Raw genomic sequence first — 11377 nt, 5'->3', positions numbered from 1 at the left:
GGATACAGAAAAGATTTGTAATGAACGGACGGAGTGGATAGGGTCAACTAGTGGACCATTCAAACATTCTACGGTGGCTGTCCAAAACATTGGAGAATCCCATAAGCGATCTGACGTCACCGTGCAAATTACAATTTGTGGAGGAGAAAGGAGGGCGTTGAAAATATTGGATATGCCAATGCCCATCATCAATATGACGTCACCGTGCAAATAGGATGGAGGGAACTTGCCCACGTGTTGAATATACAATTCGGTGGTCTCTTTGGGCGTTTAGATAGTCTCGTTTTTGCAATTCAACTTATTAAGAAAGATTCAAATATTTCTACCATCAAATTTTTTAGGAAAAAAATAGCCAAATTCCAGCGGGATGTTGGCTCTCTGGAAAAATTTGCCACTCCGTAGACAATGCCCATTTTAATTATGCAACATTTCATAATAATAATTTAATTTTAAATTAATAGTGATGCAGATATCAAATTGTTGGTACCTGTATTTTGGGATGTCTTTATCATTAATAACTCAGAAATGTTTTGGGAAATCAACACTAATTTGGAAATAATATTATATAAATATATAATTTGCTAAGGAGGAGAGAATACTGCTAAAATAAATATTTGTATTGTCAATCAAATGCTTATAGAGAGAATATGCCAAATCCAAATATTAGATAAAAAAAAAAAATTACGTTTTCGTTTGGAGAGAAATTAAAAAAACATGTGTTGTAAATAGAAAATGTTCTTCTAAATCTTTCACTTATTTTCACTGATCCACCAATAAATATATTTATAGAATAGGCATCTGCATAAATTATGAAACTTTAATATATGTTTAACCGCTTAAAACACCAATAAATATATTTATAGAATAGGCATCTGCATAAATTATGAAACTTCATGTTTAACCGCTTAAAACAATTGGATTCCACCGATATTCATATATATGGAATAGGCATTAAATGATAGTATGGAACACACGAAATATTCTTGTGAGCATTAAACATAGGCTGGTTACAAATGATCGCTAGAAGGAGGGCTTGAACCTCCGACCTTGTGGTTAACAGCCACACGCTCTAACCAACTGAGCTATTCCAGCTGCTGTTTGCGAAGCAGGCATGTGTAGAAACATTTTTATTTCCCTGTCCATTTAACTCCGTAAAACAATTGGGATCCAGTACTTGATGGAATATTCATTTAACCCGCAAAACAATTATTCGTAAAACAGCGTTGCCCAGCGCCACATTAAAATGCAAATGCAATGCTTTCTTTATAATTTATTTATTATTTAATTCATATTAGGAAATTGAAATTGAACTTTAGATCTCATCACTTTCATAACAAGACAATTATCAAATGAGTTGTCTCTAAGTATATATATATATATATAATGTTTATGAGAGATTTGAATGAACATATATTTATATATTTAGGCTAATATTTATGGGGATTTGAACTTACGATTGGAAAGAGGACTTTAAAAGTACACCCACAAAGAGTGCATTAGCAATACAATTATTCACCATCTATTCAATATCTTGTAGGAAAAACACATTTTCTGAAAAAGATTTTAGAATTAAATTTATTTTATAAAAGAATAATACTTATCATAAGAAGAGGACAAAACTCCTAGTTAGGGTTTATGACCCCATGAACTGCCTTGCAACCACTTGAATACAATGACACAACCTCCCTATGGTTGTCAGTTGTTGCCGGTGGAATTGGGCTAACATATGAGTGTCTGTGGAGGGAAGTGTGATAGCCCCATGAAAATTCCCCTATTGTAAATAATGTAACCATTTTGGGAACTTAGAGGGGCTACCCATTGTCATCATAATAGCTCCCTCAAGTCTTTAGGATGACTCTCCTTTAGTACAAGGGACATTTTCCTAAGTAAATTTATGATATACTATATAAGAAATATATGGCTAGTTGATTGCTAAGACTAATGCCAATCTAAGGGTTATAGAGTCAAGTAATATAGAAAGAAGGATTGAAGTTATGTAGGAAGACATAGTCAAGCCATACACTAATGTGTGATGACTAGTCCAAGTAGATTACTTAGGTTATATGAAAGTATTAAGTATCCTTATGCAAGGTGCACCATGAAAACCAAGAATTTGTAGCAAAAAGTCAATATGCAACCATGCAATGGACAACACTTTGGTTCATAGCTTGTAATAAATCACGGGTTTTTCATTTCAACCGTTCTATCCTCATTGAGTTTGTTTAGCAATGTGATAAGACATTTTATTCCAAACCCGTAGACTCTCACCATTACTTCATCAAGCTGATAAAATATAGTGTCAAAAATGTGTCCTTACTTAACTCATTCAACAACATGTGATCCATAAGTTGTCATGGATATTCCACTCGACAGTTCATCACAATAGATCTAATAAAACTATATTTAAAAATAGGAATCTACAATATTAGGGTTTTATTTCTAGATTATTTTTTATTATGTATGCGTACAAATTAAATTTATGCATGAAATATAGAACAATGAAATAAAAACTCATAGACCACAATTTGACACAAGATATAACCTGAGAAGCTCTTTCGGGAGAAAAACTAGCTAGAAGGTGAGGCCCTTGTGCACTCTTTCTCTGAATAGAAAATAGTTGTGAGTAAAAAGAAGTACAACCTGTGGCGTGTGGGCTATTACAGTGCAAACATCATCTTTATGTGCTTTCTCCTATCCCTCTTAGTTATTTTTCTCATCTATGGAACAAATGCACTCGAAAAGAATGGAGACCCTTTTCCTCCTGGTGGCCCAGTTATAACACAACCCAATAGCCTACTAGTGGTTAGGTTTGACTACCTCATCTCTTAACTAGAGTTGCAATATAGACTCTTCTAGAGTCTTCTTCATCATAATCACATGGTTAGCTCATTTTCTATGAGTTATGGGGGCCGACATGGAATCCTCTTGAATTATGGTGGTGAAAACAAGAAGGTCAACTTCCGAGTGGCATCAATTTTGCATACATACTATGATTGATGTGATTCTTGTGTCATTGGAAAGGTCTTTGTGTCTAGAATATGAAAAAAATAGCGTTGTGCTAAATCGAGGAAGTTCTACCCCAAAAAAAGTCATTTGATGCCTCAAAATGCCCCTAAAATGTTTTAGACTCCAATTTGCCAAATTGGATCCTACTAGTAAAAATGGTTGTGTGAGTTGATTCCTCCACTTTTTCCACTTCAAAAACATTGATATGAATGAAAAACAATATAATGATCCAATTTGGATCAACATGTGTAAGAGTTCCTATTGGGAGGTATATCCCTACCTTGTAAATTACTACAATACTATGGCTAATATATTCTAGAATTCTTGAACCCAGTTAAGTACTAATGAAAATACTATCTCTTAAGATTGACATTTACAACAAAAGGCCCTTAAATATAATCCTAAATATGCCCATGTTGGTGCAGTCATTTGTGACCAACAAAGTCATATTTTAAGTTGTTTAGAAAAATATTTATCTTCACAAAGTCCTCTAGCTTTGCCTTTAATGTTTTCCAAATCACCTTGTATTAGTATGGGTGATTTGATTGTGACTTTAAAAATCTCCATATTAAAATGGTATTTCAATCAATTTCTCAAAAATTACTCTTCAAAACTTTCCTACATTTGTATATCTAAATTGCATTTTCATATATTCACTTGGAAACAGTTTGCAACACTATAAAATAATAAAATAATTGCATTTCCATATATTGACACTAAAAAAAGATCTTGGAAACAGTTTGCAACCTTCTAAAATAATTGCATTGCCATCTATTCACTTACTAAAAAATGATTTTGGAAACACTTTGCAACCTTCTAAAATTGCCAATGCTTTTTGAAAGAAACACTTTTCATTAACATTCTAATGAATTTACTCTTATTTTAGAAAATAACGAGACTCATCTCTCATGTCTAAATAATTTAAAAGTAAATGAGATTTATTTGTATACTTAACCATGATCATCACTCTTTGGCCGGATTTATCTCTCATGTCTAAATAATTCAAAGGTAAATGGGATTTATTTGTATACTTAACCATGATCATCACCCTTTGCCGGACTTATCTCTCATGTCTAAATAATTTAAAGGTAAATGAGATTTATTTGTATACTTAACCCATGATCATACGAATCCACTATTTATAACAACACTATATTTGGAATTATGTAATCATATGTTGTTTATAAGAATGTTACCCTAATAATAAAAACTTTAATCCACTAAAACTGCACAAGTTTGCCAAAATTGATCACGCATATCAATTTTGCCAAGTTTGCCAAAATTGATCACGCATATCAATTTTGCCAAGTTTGCCAAAATTGATCCCTGCCCACTGAACGCCGGCGTCCATCAACATTAAGCCTTCCTTCTTCCATAAGTTTTGAAACAAACTCCGAGCAGACTCTTATCCAAAGTCCTCCATCAACGTTTCTTTTCTGTAGCTCAAACGAATGGCAGAAAACAGAAGCACGTTCGACACTGCGAAGCGGAGCTAATAATGTATTTTGGGAAGTCTAGATTATTAACCACTCACAAATGTTGGTTAAAGAACACTAATTTGAAAATAATATTGTATAAATATATAATTGGTTAAGGAGGAGAGAATACGGCTAAAATAAATATTTGTATTGTCAATCAAATGCGAATATGCCAAATTTAAATATTGGATGAAATAAATATTTGTGTTTTCAATCAAATGCTTTTGAAAGAAACTGAATAAACCTGTTTTGTAAATAGAAAATGTTCTAGTAAATCTTCCACTTATTTTTAAAAAAATAAAAATTTTATTTATAATATTTTTTTTGCTTAAGTAAGAGTATTTCCTTCTATTTCACTGATTAAAAAAGTTACAAATATATATTACAACCCACGGCACTGCGACCCACAAGAAAAACAAACTCCACTAAATCTAAGAAACTGAGCCATAGTCTCGTACACTGGGCCAAGAGCCCACAACACTTTACCAACCACCAACGACTGTGTGATCTGTTTCTAAAAATCTAACGGTTGAAGGGTGATTTCGGGAGCTCATCTAGCACACCTTTTAACAAACTAAATGGACCCGATAAGATTTCAAAATCGTCTCTAAAGTCGTATCGGTCCGCCTGGGGAGATAACTCTCGGGGCTTTTCACCGCCTGAAATCCACGAGATGCGGGTGAATCCTGACAAATCTCGTGATTAGCACGGAAATTAACACCAATTGCGGAACCAAAGCCCTTATAGAGACCATTCTCAATCGCCTTTTGGGTCCGATTGGAAGGTTAACCGAGCAGTTTGCCGCGCGAATTGCATTGTATTTCCGCGATTACGCTGACCTGCCCACTCTTTAAAGAGGATCTCAGTGCCCAACAATAGAAGGCAACTGTTAATGTTTTCCTTAAGACTTGTTCTATAATAAGTTTCCTGCCCGAGAAACTTATAACTATAGATTTCTGTGTCAATTTCCCACCCGATAACCAGAGTAAACCCCTAGTTTTGCTCTTGACCTCCTGCTCTTGAACACTCTGCTTATACATTATCCTGATTATTTCCTCTGTTCAAGCAGATCTCCCTATCTAATGTTGCCTATTTGTGGCACTCATCCCTCAATCGACCTTGAGAAATCTCTGGCTGTAGGTTTTAACCCCGTATAGAAATTACCTGCATACGAATTCTAAAACACAGAAAATAAACAATGCGAGAGCATAACACGTAAAACACATATACACAAAGATTTTCCCCTAGATCCCAAAACCAGGACTACTGGCTTAATTTTTCATTATGTTCCTTTCAATGTTACAATACATATTTATACATGCTGAAGCATCCAATACCATGGACTGAAAACCATCGCATCCAAAACCATGGACCGAAAATCGTCGCGTCCAAAACCATGTGTGAAAATCATGCACAAAACCATAGGTAGGTTTGCCCAACCTAACATAGGGTCCAAAACCAAAATTTTCTGGGGCGCTACCCCAGACCCCATAGAGTGGGGTTACCTGCAACCCTCAAACCCCCTGCGACTCCCCCCGCTACCCAATCGGCACAACGAAAGGGGGGATCGCCCCCCTTCTAACCCCTCAATGAACTACGTGAGCTAGTGGTGGAAAGAATACAACACAACCCAACATTAACCATTCGTACATTTTATTGTTTTTGGTACATAGAATGCCTTCATTAGCCATAATATCCGCTAGCTTGTTGGTTGTTCTTCACACATGAGTGAAACTAAGGGTTCTCATGGTGCGCAAGTGGGATTGAATAAGTTGATAGACTTGCAGTAATCTCCAGTGTTTCAAAACTTTGTTTGGCACTGTGCCATTGCAAATTTTCTTGACTGAGTTGATTATCAGTTTAGAATCAGCTTCAATAATGGTATTATGTAAGTTTGAGTCTTTTAGGATTTCTAGGCATTGCTCTAGGGCCATGAGCTCTGTCATATTATTAGTGGCTTTACCTAGATGACTGTGAAATATAGCTTTTATTAAACCCTTGTCATCTCTTATTACTCCTCCATACCCAACAATGCAAGGGTTTCTTTTTGAGGCCCCGTCTATATTACACTTCATAAAACCAAGGGGGGGGCTTCCAGAGATCCTTATCACCTGATATATGACTTACATTGTTGGTTATTCCCTGGGGGAAGAGCCACTAAAGGCCCAACTGTAGCAGAATCTTCCCGTCATGTTCATGAGGTCGGTTCTCGGGGGGGGGGGGGTTTATAAGGCTTCCTACAGTCTCTTTAAGCTGTCTTATCAGCTGATCCATAATTCTCTAAGAAAAACCACTCCTGTTCTTGAAGATTCTATTGTTGCACTCTTTCCATACATCCCAAATTAGAAAGCCAGGAACCAATTCCCAAGCTTTGTTGTTTATTTCATTTGCAGAGAAATTACTCCTCCAATTCCTCAAAGTGCTTTTGATGCTGCCAATGTCCCTGTCAGAATGTCTAAAGATTGAAGCTACCCAATTCCACCGAGTGGAGGTGAATGGGCAAAGGTTGAGAAGGTGTCCCATAGTTTCTTCTTGTAAATAGCAAAGCTGGCATCTTGATGGACCAATTACCCCTCTCTTGCGCGGGTTTTCTCAAGTTAGAATCTTTTTATGTTGCACCAACCACATGAACATCTTGATTTTCATCCAAATTTGATTCTTCCATAAGTCCTTCCAAACCGTATCAGGGTTTGTAAAGTCAAGCCCAAGGGCTATTCGCTTGGCCTCTTTAAGGTTAAAGTTCCCTTCATTGTTTTTGCCCCATCTCAATTGGTCTGAAGATGTTGAGATCATAATCTTTCTCTGTTCCAAGATAGCTATGAGAGCTCCTGCCTGGGTCTTCAATGGAGAGTTCTCACTATAAATCAGATTCTTCCATACTCTCCATTTTCCTTCATTTTTGTCCTGCTCCCAGAAGTCATTTACCCTATTGGTCTGAAGATGTTGAGATCAGAATCTTTCTCTGTTCCAAGATAGCTATGAGAGCTTCTGCCTGGGTCTTCAATGGAGAGTTCTCACTATAAATCAGATTCTTCCATACTCTCCATTTTCCTTCATTTTTGTCCTGCTCCCAGAAGTCATTTATTCTATGTAACCCTTTGTCATCGATATCCTTCTTGATATTTTCAAAATCTTCTCTTAGCAGTTTTGGTTCCTATTGCCAATTATCTTCCCAAAACCAAGCAAGGCTTCCATCTCTGATTTCCCAAAAACTGTGTTTTTGAACAATAGCTCTATTCTCCCAAGCTTTGTTCCAGATGTGGGATCCTTTGAATATTCCAGACATTCTGATGTGCTCCCTTTCTTGCCAATTGTTTGCATATTTTTGTTTCCAAACCTTGGCCCAAGGGGCATCTGATTCCTTTAGCCATCTCCACCATAGTTTTGCCCCCAAAACTTTGTTTAGGATTTCAGAGTCATCAAGTCCCAAACCTCAATGTGCCTTATGTTTACATATCTTTTCCCAAGCTACCAAAGCCCATTTCTTTTGCTCTTCCCCTTTGCCCCAAAGAAAATCTCTTTGAATATTTCTAATGCATTGCATAGCTTCTTTCGGAGGCGGGAGTGTTGATAACATAAAAATAGGAATAGTTTGTAGGATGGCTTTGGTAAGAACTAGTCTTCCTGCCAAATTCAAATATTATTTTGTCCATTTCCGAATTCTGTCATCAAGTCTATTAATAACAAGCTCCGAAACTATCTTGCTTAGAGGTTTGTCTGTTAGAGGAACTCCCAAATATTTGGAGGGTAGAATTTCTCTTTGAAAACCTAGAATTCTGGTGAGGTTTCTCTGTATAGCAATATCAGTATTAAAAAAGAAAATCTTTGATTTGGTAAGGCTTACCTCAGTACCTGTAGCCATAGCAAAGTCTTTCAGAATTTGTTTGAAGGCAAGAGCTTCTTTGACCATAGGTGTACCCTGCAGCATGGTGTTGTCCACAAATTGTTGATGGGTCAAAGCATCCCCATTCATGGTGAGTTTGAGCCCCTGAATTTTGCCTTCTACTTTGGCAGCTTTGATCGCATTTCCCAGCCCTTCCATCATGAGAATAAAGAGGAAGGGTGAGAGCAGATCTCCTTGTCTAAGACCTCTTGTAGGCTTGAAGATTTTGGATGGTGAGCCATTCAGTAGTATTGAAAAGCTTGAGGTGGTAACGAGGGCCATTACCCATCTTATCCAGTTATGGTCAAAGCCATATGCTTTTAGAACTTCCCTGATGTATGCCCAACTAAGCTTGTCATAAGCCTTTTCAAGATCAAGTTGCATGATCATGCCTGTTTGCTTATTTCTTCTTAAAGAGTGGATAACTTTGTGAGCTTGAATGATATTGCTTAGGATTTGTCTACCTTCCACATATCCCGTTTGCTCCTCAGGCACTAGCATTGGAAGAAGGGGCTTAAGCCTATTTGCAATTATTTTGGAAATAATTTTGTACACCACATTGCATAATGTTATGGGTCTGAATCTATCTGGTGTCATAGCATTTTCCTGCTTTGGAATCAAGGCTATGAAAGAGGTGTTGAGCGCCTTCAAAACAGTTTTGTTTTTCCTTAAGTCCTCTACCACCTCTAAAATATCTTGCTTGACTATGTTCCAGCATGCTTTGAAGAAGTCAACATTGAAACCAACTGGGCCAAGAGATTTCCAATTTTGCATATCTTTGATGACTTCGCTGACCTCCTGTTCATTCACTGGCCTGTTAAGATTAAAATTATCTTCTCTTGACACAAGCCTAGGAATATGTTTTGTGAAGTCATTGATGAAATGTGATCTGTCTATGAGGGGCTCCTCTGCGATGCCTTGTAAATGTTGAACCAGAGCATATTCTATTTCTTTGTGGGTATTGAGCTGTATTCCTTACGTATCTTTCAGTTTTAGAATCCTGTTATGAGACCGATGATCCATAGTGGACTTGTGAAAAAAACTTGTGTTCCTGTCTCCTTCCTTTAACCATTGGACTCTCGATTTCTATTTTGCAGAAGATTACCTCTTGCTTACATAAGCCCTCCCAGTCTTGTTGAAGCAAATTATCTTGCTTCTTACCCTCCTCGGTGAATCCCTTAGTGATGAGTTCCTGGTTAATTTCCTGTAGCTTTCCCTCAACTACTTTTTTGGCTTCGAAGATATTTCCAAACTCATTCTTATTCCAATCTTTCAGCCTGAGTTTGATGTGTTTCAACCTTCACTGTAGAAGGAACATTTTAGTACCCTGAACATTCAAATCTTCTATCCACCATTTTTCAATATTGTTGTTGAAGTCCGGATGGGTAAGCCAAATGTTTTCAAATCTGAAAGGTCTATTTCTTGGCGTTCCTATAAAGGATGCTTCTAATTGAATGGGCCAGTGGTCCGAGCCTCCAAAAGGGAGAATCATAGCTAACATGTCAAGGCATGAGAGGATAAGGTCCTCAGAGATAATGAATCTATTTAGTTTAGAGGCCACTTAAGCAGCCCCTCCCCTCTTATTGTTCCAAGTGAAGATACCATTGTAGGTTTTTGTATCTACTAGCCTCATGTTGGTAATGAAGTTCTGAAAAGTTATGGAATCTTTGCCTAGAGATCTAGTCCCACCTTTTTTCTGAGAGAAATCTGATCATATTAAAATCCCCTCCCGGAATCCATGGGATGCCCGTATGTCTTTCTCTTAGCTCCTCCAGAGAGGTTAGAAGCCTGAATTTATCCTCAAGCTTTTTTGGACCATAGACATTTGTGATCAAATAAACTTCCTTATCCCCAAAGGCTAGATGACCACTGATAGGAAGTTCCTGGATGCTTCAGCATCTAGGATTCCAAGTTTCTGAGGGTTCCACAGTGTAAGAATTCCTCCTGTTGTGTTGTCTGCTTTAACTTCTAGATATTCATACTTAATAAGCCACTTACTATGAATTTATCTTATTTTATCTACAAAACATTTTGTTTCCTGGATAAATACCAAATCTGGTTTCTCCTCCTTCATTCTATTACTGAGATTTCTTTGTTTCCTTTTACTTCCTATACCCCTAATATTCCATGTTGTAAGATTCATTAAGAAAGATTTGTAAATGAGTAACTAGTGTTGAGCCTCAAACCTGCACTTCTTTACACATCCTCTCAGCCTCCTTTTCCTATTCATTTCCTTCTTTTGCCACTCATTCCCTTCATCAAATTGCTCAAATCATTGTATTTTAGGACTTTTTACATGGTTTGTTAATTATGCTAATGACTGTGTTGTTGGTTTAGAATTTTGGTTCAAGTGCTGCGTTTCCGCAGCTCACACAGGGTTTCCGCAGCCAACCCTAGATTTCGCAGCTGTTTTATTAAATGGTATGTTCCAGGTGTCCTCCGGGAAGAAGAGCCACATGGGCAAGTTTGTGGAACCAAGGACATGGTGTGTGTCCTTCCAGCTCAACCAAACCAGTCATAAAAACCCATGGTCAACGAGGGGGCAACTACGGTCAACAAAGGTTCATTGGCGGTGGCACGGCTCTGCGTGTTCTGTTTTAGAGCATGTGAAGAACAGTTGGCCTCTTCCTCAACCACGCAGACGGTGGGAAACACGAATCCAACAGAAGATTTAATGCCCACCATGACCGTTGCCTAAATCCGAGGACGCTGCCAGATTACTGTTTTTACACAGCTGATAGAATAGCCTAATTTGCGTTAAGTTAGTTTGCTTTCTCTGCTATAAATAAAGCGTCTTTGAACGCTGGATAGTTAGCTACTGATATGTAATTTTGAACCCCACTGTACTTTCTATTTTGCTATATAATATATGAGAAGACCGTTCTGTTTCTAAGCGTGTAACTAATCTTTTGAGCTGGCCGGAGTAGGCAGAGGGCCCCTGTTTACTTAAGGCCTGTACAGTGCTTTTCATTTCCTGCATTTCTTCTTATCAGTTTATGTATAATAGTTG

At 37.3% G+C, this 11377-nt stretch overlaps 1 non-coding gene across 1 annotated transcript; it reads right to left on the bottom strand.

The window, feature by feature from the left end:
* Nucleotides 1-1018: 1018 nt before the first annotated feature.
* TRNAN-GUU (transfer RNA asparagine (anticodon GUU)) lies at nt 1019-1092 on the bottom strand. Its single transcript has one exon. It is a non-coding gene; the product is annotated as a tRNA-Asn (tRNA).
* Nucleotides 1093-11377: the final 10285 nt, after the last annotated feature.

This window comes from Pinus tabuliformis, chromosome 2_1 (assembly GCF_031772625.1).
Source record: "Pinus tabuliformis cultivar Carrire ecotype Pingquan chromosome 2_1, CPIR1, whole genome shotgun sequence".
Taxonomy (NCBI): domain Eukaryota; kingdom Viridiplantae; phylum Streptophyta; class Pinopsida; order Pinales; family Pinaceae; genus Pinus; species Pinus tabuliformis.
Note: the sequence above shows the minus strand (reverse complement) of the source record. Positions and strands in the feature narration are given on the sequence as shown.